This window comes from Anopheles gambiae, chromosome 3 (genome assembly GCF_943734735.2).
Source record: "Anopheles gambiae chromosome 3, idAnoGambNW_F1_1, whole genome shotgun sequence".
In the NCBI taxonomy this organism is placed as follows: Eukaryota; Metazoa; Arthropoda; class Insecta; order Diptera; family Culicidae; genus Anopheles; species Anopheles gambiae.
The window spans coordinates 60,621,027-60,636,063 of NC_064602.1; the positions used below are offsets into that span (position 1 = coordinate 60,621,027).

At 39.3% G+C, this 15,037-nt stretch overlaps 1 pseudogene; it reads left to right on the plus strand.

Moving 5' to 3' along the window:
* The first annotated feature begins 5,658 nt into the window (after positions 1-5,658).
* On the plus strand, positions 5,659-8,929 carry LOC133393762 (uncharacterized; annotated as a pseudogene).
* Positions 8,930-15,037: the final 6,108 nt, after the last annotated feature.

Here is a 15,037-nt window from a genome sequence, read left to right on the forward strand (position 1 = left end):
CGCTCTCTCAATGCTCGCGCCCATACGCGAGCATCCTTTCGTGTGCTTGTGTTTGTTTCTTTCGTGTTGCGCTGTGTGCGTTTCTTTCGTTCAGTGATCGCTCACACTCGCTGCGTATTTTTTTGTTATCTAAAGCTAAACAAAAACATAAACACGCGTAGATTTTTTTTCATCACTTTATTGAAACATTTACATTTTAACTTTACACAATTTCACACATTTACGTAAGTTGATACATAATATTTGACTAAAATAAAATTGATCGCTCCATCGATGCAAACGTTGACATGGCCGAATATCTGCGTAGATCCTTTTGTATACGTTGATTACTGTAAAAAAGGTACGAAATGAAGCTGCGCGATGTACATAACATGCATTACGAATCATTCGCGCAGCTTCATTTGAATTCGCACAACACTTGAACACTTGAACACTTTACAAAATCATAACATCAATCGTCCAGGACTTAGGCTGACGCACGTGCGGCCGCTCGCAGCGGCTGATCCTTGAGCTGTACTGACGATTTCATGTGGTAGCAAGAACGAGAGCACACAGAGGAACTTTCGGTGCAGCAGTGCAAGCGAGACACCGACATCAGCACAGCGCTGCGAGCAGATCGAAAAAGCAAAACCAATGGCTCCGCACCAACGGCTCCGCCCCAAAGGCTCCGGAGCCGCTATTAACACAAGGGACTCTCTATTAAAAGTTCTACTCGCACCTTTTCTTCCAAAAGTATACTTTTCTAAGCGATCGTCGCAACAGAACCGTTAGTCCGGATCCGTTGGTCGGAGCCGTTGATTCGTCGCCGGCTCCAGAGCCGTGGGTGCGATGCCGACTCCGGAGCCGTTGTAACGGAGCCGGAGCCGGATCCGGAGCCATTGATGCGTAGCCGACTCTGGAGCCGTTGGTGTGGAACCGGCTCCGGGAAAAAGTCGGAGCCGGCACCGGAGTCGTTGGTGCGCTCCTAAACGCCCATCACTACTAGCTACAGAGCAAGAACCAACAACAATAAAGCGAAAGCTAGAAAGAGCAGGAGACAAATAGACACTTAACTCGACCAAAACGTTTCGATCAGTTTTTCTGACATGCGAGTTCACTTTCTCGATCGGTTTTGGCGGAAAGCAAGCCAAAGAGCGAGCTCAAAAACTGTTCGATTTTGTTGTGCGGGGCAGAGATAACTCTAAAAAAATAAAGTTTAGTGAATAAATAGAACTTTTAATTCAAAGACTTCAACAAAAGTTTGAAACCAGTCGCTTAGAAATAGTATCATGCGCAATGTTTTTGGACCTTAGATTCAAAGAAATTGTGTTCTTATGAAACACTGAGGAATGCGAAGGGGTTCCGAACAATTTTATATCTCGCTGAAAGAGTCTTATTATATGCCTGAACAAAACTATAACTCGCTGAACATGTCTATAGAATCCTCGAAATCCCTGTAAATGCATCGTGATTCGATCCACTATGTTTGGCATTAACATACGGAATGATGTGTTTGTGGTCACATATCTGAAACAATATTTTATATTAGACACTTTGAAGACACTAGCTTCCGTAACACTTTGAAGACATTCGACGAATTCGCTGACACAATTAAAAAGGCTTTTCCTGATCGCTGTAACGAAGCCGTAATTCATAGCCAATCAGCGTCGGTCTACAAGAAAATTTCTGAGTCGTACACAAGCTATGTATACCGAGTAAATGCGCTGGGAATGTCAGGCAACGTGAGTGAGGAGGCTATTATAACTTATGCCATCAGAGGACTTTCTCGTGACCCTCTCTATGACAGCCTTGTAACCAAGGATTACCGCGATATTTACGACTTGATTGACAACATTAAGCGATATGAATCCCATCTTCTGTTGCGCAAAAACCCAGAACGCCGCAGCCCATCTCACATCAACACCATTTCCCCGAGACCGATTCCACCAAGACAAACGACGACAGAACCTCTTCGATGTTATAACTGCTCGAATCATGGACACCATTCATCGCAGTGCACACAACCTCGCCGAGCTCCGGGTTCCTGTTTCCGATGTGGCAGCACATCACATGTCATTCGCAACTGTCCTGTCCCAGATAGACGTCAACCAACGGTTGCTGCGGTTCAGGGCAACGACAATGAAACATCGCATCTAGATTCTGGGGAAAATGGAAACGTCGTTCAACTTGAGGCCTATCAGGAGGTAAGTGTAGCTTTTAAGAGAAACAATGTTTGGAGCCCAGGGTTAATTATAACATCTCTTTTTGATTCCGGTAGTTCTAAAAGCTTCATAAATGAAGCCATTGTTCCGGTTACAAAACTAAGCGCTCCCCAACCAAGTGGATTTCGAGGAATAGGAAATGTGAATTTACAAACTCTTGGAACAGTACAGTTAAAACTTAGTTTTCGTAATGAAACATTCATTCACAATTTCTATATTTTACCAAAAAGCTACATGTCCCTATCCATGATAGTAGGGAGAGATTTGTTATCAGAATTTAACATCACACTCGCTCAATTCCGTAAACATTACAGCAAACTTATGCTGATGAGTTTAAAAAAAGATAGAATTTTGAACTTAAAAAACCGGGTTTTTACCATAAGCTCCAAACGTTGGGTCTTTTACGTAGTTCGATCGAGGCTCCTTTACCAGAGGTATACAGAGATTCGAAATTGTCCGATTCCAATATTTCTTCAAAATTCATTTCGATATCAGACAAATCTGAACATAAACAACAATAGGACACAACTTTTTCTGAAATGTGTTCTATAGATATTAGCGATGAGGTTAGCACTATAAATGTTGGAGAACATCTTTCTAAAGAACAAGGCATTGCTTTAAGATCAATAGTGTCCAATAATTACATTAATTTTCCGGACAAACATATAATACCATCTGCTCATAAAATGCGAATTAGCTTAACTCATGACACTCCTATTTTCACAAAGCCTAGACGACTTTCTTTCGATGAAAGGAATAAAGTAAAAGTTATTGTGAAGGATTTATTAGAGAAAAATATAATAAGACCCAGTAACTCTCCTTATGCTTCTGCACTGGTACTTGTTAGGAAGAAAAATGGCGAAATTCGTAAGTGTGTCGACTACCGACCTCTTAATAAAGTAACTATCCGCGACAACTACCCGCTTCCACTCATAGAGACGTGCCTAGAACACTTGGGCAATAAAAAAATGTTTACTTTACTAGACCTAAAGAGTGGTTTTCATCAAGTGGCAATGGACGAGGATTCAATTAAATTCACAGCGTTTGTTACTCCAGACGGCCAGTACGAGTACATGCGTATGCCCTTCGGATTAAAAAATGTGCCAGCTGAATTTCAGCGTTTCATTAATACAATTTTGCGGAAATTCATCGAGAATGAAAAGCTGGTTGTATATATTGACGACATTCTCATAGCTTCTCAAGACTTAAATGAACATCTTGAAATAGTTAGTGAAGTTTTGCATACTTTACGAAATAATGGGTTGGAGCTACGGCTTGATAAATGTAAGTTTGCTTACGATGAATTGGATTACTTAGGATACAAAGCCAATCATTCAGGTATATGTCCTAGCGATAATCACGTAAAAATTATCAAAAACTATCCTGTTCCTCAGAACACAAAACAGGTACAACAATGTTTAGGTCTTTTTTCCTTTTCCGGAGGTTTGTTCCACATTTCTCTAGTATTGCAAAACCACTTACTAATCTTTTGAAAAACAATGTTCCATTTATTTTTGATGATGAGTGCAAAAAAGCATTTGAAACACTCCGAGATAAATTGATAGTAGTTCCGGTGCTTGCCATATACGACCCTAAACGCGAAACTGAACTTCACTGTGACGCAAGTTCGATAGCTTTTGGTTCTGTGCTTTTGCAAAAACAGGATGATGGTAGATATCACCCTATTTCGTATTTTTCCAAAACCACTTCGGCTGATGAAGCTAAATTGCACAGCTACGAGCTTGAAACATTGGCCGTTATATATGCACTCAAACGTTTCCATACCTATGTACACGGCATTCCAATAAAGATAGTGACTGATTGTAATTCTCTGGTAGAAACGCTTAAAAATAGAAATTCGTCCGCAAAGATAGTACGATGGTCACTTTTCCTGGAGAATTATAATTACATTATTCAACATCGCCCTGGATTAGCAATGAGTCATGTAGACGCATTAAGCCGACTGGAACATTTGGCTGCCTTCGATGATGTTGATATTGACTTCCAAATACGTGTAGCTCAGGCTAGGGATCCGCTTATCCAAACTCTGAAAAAAGAGTTAGAGACGACGGATGTCGAAGGTTACCAATTACAAGACGGTATTGTATTCAAACGATCACCTTCTAATAGGCTAAAATTATACGTGCCAACAGAAATGGTTAATAATCTGATACGATCAATACACGAACAAATAGGTCATTTGGGAGTCGAAAAATGTTGCAACCAGATAGAACAGAATTATTGGTTTCCTAACAGGAAAACACGGATAATAAACTTTATAAATAACTGCTTGAAGTGCATTATTCACTCTGCTCCATCTAGAGTAAATAATCGGAACCTTCATAGCATCCAAAAAGAACCTTACCCATTTGATACCTTGCACATTGACCATTTCGGACCGCTACCTACATCATCTTTAAAGAAAAAATACTTATTGGTAGTAATAGACGCATTTACGAAATTCGTTAAATTATATCCAACAACTTCCACTAGTACAAAAGAGGTGTGCAATGCTCTAAAACAATATTTCGCTTACTACAGTCGACCTAAAAGAATAATTAGCGATCGAGGTACATGCTTTACTTCAGCCGCATTTTCCAATTTCCTTTCTTCACGCGGAATTAGCCATGTGTTGAATGCCACAGGATCACCACAAGCTAATGGTCAAGTGGAAAGGGTCAATCGCATTATTCGTCCCATATTGAGCAAATTATTAAATCAGACCGACCATGTAGATTGGGTGACCCATTTGCTATCTACAGAATACGCTCTTAATAATACCATTCATTCGTCCACTCGTTTTTCCCCTTCTATGCTATTGTTTGGTGTTAACCAACGAGGCCCTTCAGTAGATATATTGACCGAATATTTAGAAGACAAAAACAAAGCATTTTCAGATCTAGAAACTATACGTGCAGAAGCATCATTCAATATTTTAAAATCACAACAAAATAATGAGAAACAACATGCTAAACACCATCGCCCTGCTACCGTATTCAATGAAGGAGAGTTTGTTGTAATTAATCATGTAGATAACACACCAAATTCAAACAAAAACTCATTGCCAGATATAAAGGTCCATACGATATCCACAAACGTTTACCTAATGACAGATATGTTATACGTGATATCGATGGAATACAAATGACGCAAATACCATATGATGGAGTGTTGGAGTCGGACAAGTTGAGAAGATGGATAGTGCCTCTGGGGGGAGCTTGATCGGAATATGTTCATAAAGCTACACTTAAGATTAAGGGTAGGTCTATACATATGCAGGAAAAATTGAGGTCAATTTCTCGTCAGGATGGCCGACCTGTAGAAATTAAAAATTCGAATTTGTTTATACCTCACACATACACCTTGACATCCTCACACATACACCTTTCATTTATGTACATCTTGTTTGTGCGATCACACCTAGGTTTAAGTATCTCAGGCAATACTGTCAAATAGAGATGTCATTCGTGATTGAGCGCTAGAACTTAAAACACGCAACTCTTCAGCCTTCAGTTAATAAAATAGAGATTACAATATCTAAAATAAATCCTTCAAAATCCGGAAATTTTTCCTAAAACTATAACAAGCTATCAGTACAAGTGCTTCTTCTACCCGGACTGTTTACTTACGCGGTATCGTCTAAACTTAATGGATCTAATTCCATTCGCAATTTTCGCCAATATTTCTTTAAATCCACACTTGCGGATCGACGATCGCGATTGTACAGTAAAATTGAAGCTATCATCATTTAAAAGCACAGCTCAATGATAAAATGTATTCACATTGTTTCACATTCATTCACATGTATTCACTGCTCCGTGCATTCGCAATGTAAACAAACCGCTGTTTGACAGAACGTAAACTGCTCGACAAGTCGATCGTATAAGTTCCCAAGTAGAAATTGTCAGGCGAAATGTGGGCAAAACAGGGGGGGAAGGGTAAAAATCTGCTCGATCCGTGTGGAAGAGCATCAAATGTATGGTGGTGTGTGTAAACGTCAAGAGCTGCGGGTGCATTTTCAAATCAAAACAAACTGGTGTTGGAAACGGATGAAAGTGATTTCTTTTGCTTCGAACTTAAAGTTGTTTTTTTTTATTTGTTTTGCATAAAACCAAGTGAAAATGGATACGTCCAAACGTTTGAAGAAAAGTGGAGTGGCGAGCAAGCATGCTAAAGCAATTTGGGAACGCTTTGAAAAGGAATGGGAAGAGGAAAATCTTCCGGGAACAAGCAGCGGTGTCGATCAACAAGGTAAGTTATGTTTGTGTTAAAACAATGAAATATGAAAAACGCAAGCAGAGCAATAATTTGTTATTTAATATTATTACACATTACAGCTTCATCATACGGGAATGTGCAGCCGGGTGCCGTGGAAGTTGCCGATATACCCATGGAATCAGAAGCCGCGGATTACGTTTCTGATGACGATGAAGACGCTTCTGATTGCTCGGTGTTGGAAGACGATTGGAGTGAAGGCGAATTGGAGGACGAAGTCAATGAGGATGAGTATTTTGATGCTGATGAAGCCCCCGAAGGCAATGCTTATGCTAGCAGGCTTAGGATATGGGCTTTAACTCATAAAATAACGCATTCTGCATTGAGTGATTTGCTGGTGTTGACTCGTGAAACTACAAATATTTCTCTTCCTAGGTGTGCAAAGACGTTACTGAAGACTCCGAAACAGGTGGAGAGACATTTTACGGCCGTTGGAGAAGGGCAGCTTTGGTACCAAGGAATACAAAGCACTCTCCAACAATATTATCGTTACGAATAATATGACTGTTTGGAATGAACATGTGGTAATTTTTGTTTTACTTTTTCGTTCTAGATATGTACCACCAGTCAGATTGATAGAAGCAAATATTGCGGTAGATGGACTTCCGATGCATGATAGTGGACCAACGCAGCTATGGCCTATATTAATGCACATAGTTAATCTACCAGCACTGCCAATCATGGTGCTGGGTGTATTTTGTGGTACGAAACCGAGCTGTTTGGAAGGGTTTCTCCGGCCTTTAGTGGATGATATCAACCGCGTACTGGTGCAAGGCATTGATATCAACGGAATTACCATCGACTTTCGCCTGAAAGCTATTGTAGCAGATACACCAACTCGTGCGTTCATCAAAGGTAAGAATGATACAATAAGTAACTTAATTGTACGAAATGAGAATTTCAAAGCGAAGCAGAAAGTAACAGCAAATTTATTATACATTTTTAGGAGTAACGTATTCTCCTGGACTCGAAGCATGTATAAAGTGCAAAATAGTTGGCAGCCATGACGGAAACAAAACAATTTATGAAGGAACAGCTGAAGTTCGCACTGACAAAGAATTTAGAAACGGAGACTACGTGAAACACCAAAAATATTATACGCCATTATTAGACATAGATGAAGTAGACATTGTAACACAAACAACGATACCCGATGACCTTCACTTGTTCGCACTAGGAATAGAAAAAAAAATACTTAAAGGTTTTACAACTGGTGCTTTACACCCTTTTCCAAAGCGGTCAAAACAGGAGCAGTTAGAAATTTCGAATATTTTAGTCAGGATCGAATACCTGTCAGAGATACATCGTAAGCCTAGGGCATTAAAATATTTAGGATTTTGGAAGGGGTCCGAATTGTCAGCATTTTTATATCACGTTAGCATACCTTTGTTAAAAAAACAGAATATCATATCTAGCCTATGAGTACCATAAACTTTTTTTCATTGCGGTAAATTTATTCTTTTCAAGATTATTTGAACAATATTGGATATATGCTGGTCAGTTGCTCGAACAATTTGTATTAGAATATCGCACAGTTTATAGTCGAACACATTTAACAATTAACGTTCATAATTTACTACATGTAGCAGCAGATGTTGAAAATGTCGGGCCTCTTCCATTTTTATCAACTTATCGTATTGAGGACAAGTTAGGCTTTATGAAAAACTTAGCTAGAACAGGACATAGAACTTTAAACCAGATAGTGTGTAGATTAATAGAACTAACACAATTAGAGGCAGCAGATACAAGGAAAAAGGATGATAGAGTGTATCCATCACTAAAGATAAAAAAAAAATGAAGTAATTTTGTTGGTCAAACCAAAATTTATGTTAAGAAAGGGCAATAGAAATGGATGGTTTTTAACACAGGAGGATCAGATAGTAAGGTATTGTACTGCAGAAAAGACATCAGGTTCATGTTTTATAGAAGGACGGCTCTTAAAGGAGAAACAACCAACTTTTAGCCAACCATGTAGCTCGGCGATAATTTATAACTTTACAGCTAGGGTAGAAGATTTATGACAGGAAATAGTCAGGATAGAATTAAAAGAAATTAAATGCAAGCTAGTGGCAGTTAGTTTGGATCAGTGTAATACATTTTATTTCAGTCCTCTTTTACATACATTTGAAAGCAAGATCATAATTGTTATATGTAAGCTGTTAGGTTTAGACTAGGAAGTGAAGGTTTAAGTTTAGGTAAATATTTGTATTAGTTTAGTTTTGTATTAAAATGAGTAGAATAAAGTAGCCGAGTATGCCCGGGATAAGGCAAAATGCTAGGAGGAAATGCCTTAAGAACTAGAACAGATAGTTAGTATTTCATATATAATTTTTACTTATTAAATTCATATACGTTTACTCCAACATAGTTCATATCACAACTTGAATCACAACTCATATCCTAATTGTATAAATGCCTAACTCATTAATTCAATAAAAATCTTATAGAATTAATGGACCATTATATCTATCTAAATCTAAGCTTATTTTTTACGTTTAACCGTATGTCGTAATCCTTTCACATCACTTCGTGCCTTTCCATGGTTAAGTTTCTTAACTAGAAAATCTTTCACAGTTCCATCTGAAATTGATACCATGTTACTACCGCCTACAAATTTGAAAAGTGCTATTACATGTATATATTTTTCCAAAGGTAGTTTCGGTTTTGGTATGCTTTTTCCTGACCACGTAAACAACGAAAAGAATTCTCTATCAAAGAGTAGATCTAACGTGCTGGATAATCTTTCATTAACATCATTGATACCTTTCAATATATTTACAAGCAGGTATATTTTTTCTGCCATGAAAATGCTGTTCGTTTTCAGTTTTTCCTCCATTTCCTCAAGCATTTCCAGAGTTTCTAATCTTCTAAAGTGTCCCTGTAAGCTCTCAGAATTTTTCATGCCGCTTGTATTTTTTAAAACAAGGCTGACCTCTTGTGAAGTGTGGCAACATACTTTTGACAAAATATCTATTTTCTTTTCTAAACGGTTTAACTGTGTATCTCCAGGTGAATTTTTTTTAAGGATCGGATGATTGGTGTTGGAAATGGGTAAGGAACTGGTTTGAGGAGGTACGACGGGAACATGCGAAACAACATCAACGGAAGAATTGAGTAAGGAAGTTGATCGATCGAAAACTATTGGATCAGGACGGATTGCCACAGGTGGTTCTACAGGAGAACATGGAAGAGACAGAGAAGTCGTGCGTGGTGGCACGGTAGGACTGAGAGGGAGGGAAACAGAATGCCGGAACGAAACGTTTTGCACAATTGAAGTTGGACGGAACAACGAAGAGGTACGTGGAGGGTATTTAATATGTCACCTGGAGATACACTAACCGGAGCGCACGATTGCTGTCTTTCTGCTGGACCAATTTGTATGAGATGGTTTTTATGCTGATGCTGTACGGTGTTGTTGTTGCTATCGTAGTTGTTGTTGTTGCTGTTGTTGACCGGAGCTTCCGACATTTTCCTATAAAGGTAAAACCAATTCAATTACTTTTGTTCTCAATTAACGCAGCTCACGCAAATCCGGAAAGCAGTACATCTCATTGAGGTAGTGCCGGCTGAACGATGGAACTGCTATCAAATCTGCGTAAGTACACAAAATTTAATAACCAACCTGTATATAATACTCTCTACTATAATTCACAGCTATGTACGGAGTCAATGCACTGGGAAACTTGAGAAAGTAGGCGCGGTTTCATCCGATGCGAGCGCTGGAATAAATAGAATGTTTACAATCACATAACCTATTTTTTTTTTTCGCCTGCTGTCACCTATTTGCCATTGGTTTCAATGTGTGCGTGTCTCCGCGAAAACTTGGACCTGTGTGCGTGCAATCCCATCTCCCGCTAAGCTGAAAACGGGAGATGTCAAATAGAAAAGAGCAAAAAACTGCTCGATTTTTCTACTTGGGTTTTCTCGATCGAAATCGACAAATCGTATGCGATACCTATTTCGAGTCGATTTCGATTTCGATCGACAATTTGGCTTCGATCGCAATCGAGTCGTGTTTTCTTATACGATACGGGCCACTGAGCATAACATAATACGATAGTTTATCGTTTAAAATAACGTCACTTTTTTTTTAAAGAAATAAAAATTGTCAGTGTACGAGCAGTTTTTGTGAAACTACTGCACTTATGTGCCCAATACTGGGCCTCATCGCGAACGAAAGTCGATAAAATTTATCCGATCGGTTAATTTGCTCGAATCCACCGGTGGAGTTTATTTTCCACCGGTGGATAATTTTCTCCATCGGTGGATAATTTCTCCACCGGTGGATAACTCTTTCCGATTCGAGTAGCCATTGATTTTGCCTATCTGTCAATCACACTTTTGTTTACATTTAGAGGTGTTGTTTTGCGGAATGAATAAAATAGTAAATTTTGCTTATTTACGGACAATCTAGTGAAGAATCCACACCAGGCCTTAGACAGTACTGACTGTAGGCTTATTCAAACAATCCGGGTAAAGTGTAAAACGGGTTGTAGGCTGAACAAGTCTAGTTGAAACAAAATCGTATGAACTGGAGGACGAGGTTTGAATCCTTTCTGAGATTGCCACCTTCACTGACGCTTGTCCTGTGCCATATACCATGTGCGTCCATCAACTCCAGCCACCGCGAACGTTGGATCCGTGAACGTCCGTATTTTACGCCCTTGTGCAAAAATATATTGAAACAACGCGGTACACTTATTCCGTGCAATAAGGAGTGTCCAAAACCGCTCACGGTCTCTCGCCCTCGCCAGTCCATTATCCTGGCCTTAATGACTGCCGCCTCCAAGTCTTCTGGCCACTTAAATTTAAACCTACTACGCCCTCTCCGCAATTGCGGATTTAACCGTAAGCGGACTGATTGGCCGCAGGAGGCTCCGTGGATATAAAGTCCAGCATATATGGTGTGTACAGTAGTCTCATCGTGGACCTCCATGAACGATAGAGGCTCCATGGACGAAGAGACTCAAATACTACAGGGGCCCATATATGAGGGATTCCGACCAATACCCCCCACTCCCCCAAGAAAAAAATTAAAGTGTATTTGATTCAAAGCCAAGAGATGAAATCTCCCCCCACCCCCTCTCCCTGCACAACACCTGGGACGATCGTTTCCATGCCTTGAACAAGGACCGTCCACTGAAGACTGGCGAGCTTGATACGACAATGAGTGTGCTTCCACACGTACGATGATGATTGCGTCAGATTTGATAAAAATAAAATAACTACGTTAAAATTGTAATGTATGTGATTCAGAAGAGAAGCTATTCAAGTGTACATATTCGTTTAAATGGATGAACAAAAAAATTCATTGGGTGACACGTTTGTCACGAGGCGTGGAACATAGCGATGTGTGTGTCAATCCGAACACTCCCGGGCTGTACCCTTCCATAAGCGACCCTGAGTTTTTGGGGATGGTCCGGAAGGTACAAGTAGGCACAACACCTTCGATAGGTGCAAAACAACGCAAACGATTCCGACCGGAACTCGCCGCTCCAACGGATATGAGGTGCTTATAATTTCTTGTACCTAGTGATAATACTGGTCTTCCCAATCTCGTTGCATTTACGTGTCGGAACCGATTCTAACATGCCATAAGGCCATAACATAAGGTTGGATAAAAGAGAAGGATTAGCAGAAAAGGATTTTTTTTGGTTTCTTATTTCTTAGCTTGAACTATAAAAACTAGATACCTGTTATAAACCTAAATTTATGTGTTTTGATTATTTATTAAAAAAAACTGGTAAATTTATATTTTCTAAAAAATAATATTTTAGCTAAATCGAGTGATAAAACATCTTAGATAACTCAAACAGCGATAAAACATCCTTTTTTGCGAGCTGTGAAACATGGTTTTTAATATTATTTAGTTTTCCACTGTTATATCAACTGGGGTGGAGCAGTAGATATGGCTATCCGACTGAAATGGTTTTTTTTATATGAAGTTTTCAACTGCATATCCCACTGCTCGACTTTTTAACCACGTTGCTATGGCGGCAAACACCATTCCACTCCACTGCCAAACCGATCGGTTAGCGAAGATTCTGATTGAGAAAACGCAATTGGATAACATTGGAATTTTGCTAACCGATCGGCTAAATTATCCACTCCGTTATCGACTTTCGTTCGCGATGAGGCCCACTGGTACATTTACCATAGTATACTAATTTCGTAAAAAATATTGTTATTTTTTTTTGTAACAGCACATGCTTGCTGACTGGAGTGATTAAAACGACGATTAGTTAAATAAGTTTTCACACTGTTGCTTGCTGTTGCATTTTTAACGTGCAATACATTACTGTCCCAAAAGTCAATGCAAATTTTATGCAGTAAACTAACTATTTTCACAATTATATCAACATGATCCGGAAATACCTGTAGCGGATCCGGAAATACAAACATCTCCATTCACTAACAAACATACCAAAAGCGCATTCATACCAAAAGAAGAATAGAATTCTGGTTTTACTTAACAAGTAGTTAAAAACGTATTCGTTTCCAGCACCTCCTGTCGGATACGGCCTCATCAGATATGTCTTTAATGGAAGACCTTGATCTCCAAGAAATACATACGGTAATTGCACACTATTTAATAATCTTGGCGGAGGAAAATCAAAAATATTGTGCCGTATCTATTCATATGTATTGCTATTGGCAAAAACTCAACTATCGGCTCTTCTCTGATAATCTCCTACATCTATTATTCAAAAAAATCATTTAGCACCGGCTATTGCTTGTGAATGGACCGAAAAATACTTTTTGTAGTTGTAGAACTACGATCCTGATAAATTTGGGGGTTTGTGTTAAATATCCTTTTGTGTTTTCCGTCGATGCATCCACATACGTTTTGAAAACCGCCGAGACTTTCGAATTCCTCTGCCGTTTCCATGAATGTTTGTTGAGTAGGAGATGGTAAGTGAATATTTTTCAATGTGATCCATATGGCTTCACAGGTTTAGTACACAATGGCTGCTACAGTCTGGTTTGTCTGACATGAATAACGTTTTTCTAAGAAATATATAATGGGCTCATCTCATACGTATAAAACAAGCTATTCGGTCAGTTGCTTTGCATGTACGTGTATAACTCGTTTACTAATTAAAAACTTCATAACATGATTGCAATATGCTACCAATATAATGCATTGATCTCCGTGCCCACTAAGCTGGTTTTTACACACGCTCTAAGGTTTGCTCAACGGTTCCTGATCCTCAATCACTAACGAAGCACATATATTAAATCTAAATCATCCAAAATGATGAAATCTGACTTATTTGTTTATCTACTTACCTCAAAGATAGCACCAAACGGTGTTCAGGCTTAATGTTTGTTTTATTCGCCTTAGGTAACTTTGAGCGTATTTTGCTCAAAATGTAGAAAAAAATCCTTTTGGAACACCGCATGTACGTGTATAAGTATTTGGGTTTGTTCAAAAGATCCTCGTACTGCTAGTTAAATTCTCCTCCTTCTTTTTTGAACGGTTAAATCTTTTTGTAGCTGCTCTACCACGCTAACATTGGAATAGCTGCCAACAGTGCTGCACTTGAGGCATATTCTTCGATAAACTCAATTTTAATTGTGAAGTATTGCACCAGTAAAATTGTTTATATTTGCAGCTAGCTACTTCTTCTATTTTGGCGTAACGTCCTACGCGGACATGCCGGCCTATACAGGCTTTCGAGACTTAATTCATTACCACGCAGCCGGATAGTCAATCCTTGCTATGGGGGGACGGTCCATGCTGGGATTGAACCCATGACGGGTATGTTATTGAGTCGTTCGAGTAAACGACTGTACCACGGGACCGCCCCGTTTGTAGTTACTATTCACTTCCAATCATAACAATAAACCTGCCCCCCCCTCCCCCTAAACATGAACAATTCCTTGTCTTGTTCGATTGCGGCTAGAGCGCCGCCTAACAGGTCACAGTATGCCCAACACAACTTAATCCACAAGCTGTTTGACTAGACCTTAGTACGACAAAATCCCCAAAATCAACTGGACATTGCAAAAACTAAGCAAACGTCAACAGCTTCTTCTTCTTCTTTGGCACAACAACCGTTATCGGTCAAGGCCTGCCTGTACCCCTGAAAAACCTGAAGTAACTAGCCTGAAAAACTATCTTCAATAGTTCTACAATAGTTCTGCTGGCTGTGACATAACATCGCAAAATAATCGCTGTACTATAAATCTTCCGGAATAGATCAATATTCTTAGCAATGGCTTTTGCTATTATGATATCAACTGAAGAAGCCACCGAAAATAACGAACCTAACGCACAGGTAGCGCCAGTGTCCTGAACGCATTAGAGAAAGGATCCATTCGAAACCCTCACATACAATCTATCAAATCATTAAAAAAAAAAAGAATCCTGTTGGATAAAGGCATCCAAAACATAAAGGCATCGCAGGAAATGAAGCAGCTGACAGTCTTGCGAATGAAGGTAGAATGATCAAAGATCATGTAGATGGAACTATCTCCAGAAGTGCTGCATCTTTGTGGTGGAAAGGATTGATAAATCAGAGCTGGCAAACATAAGGATCAAATCACCCATGACCAAC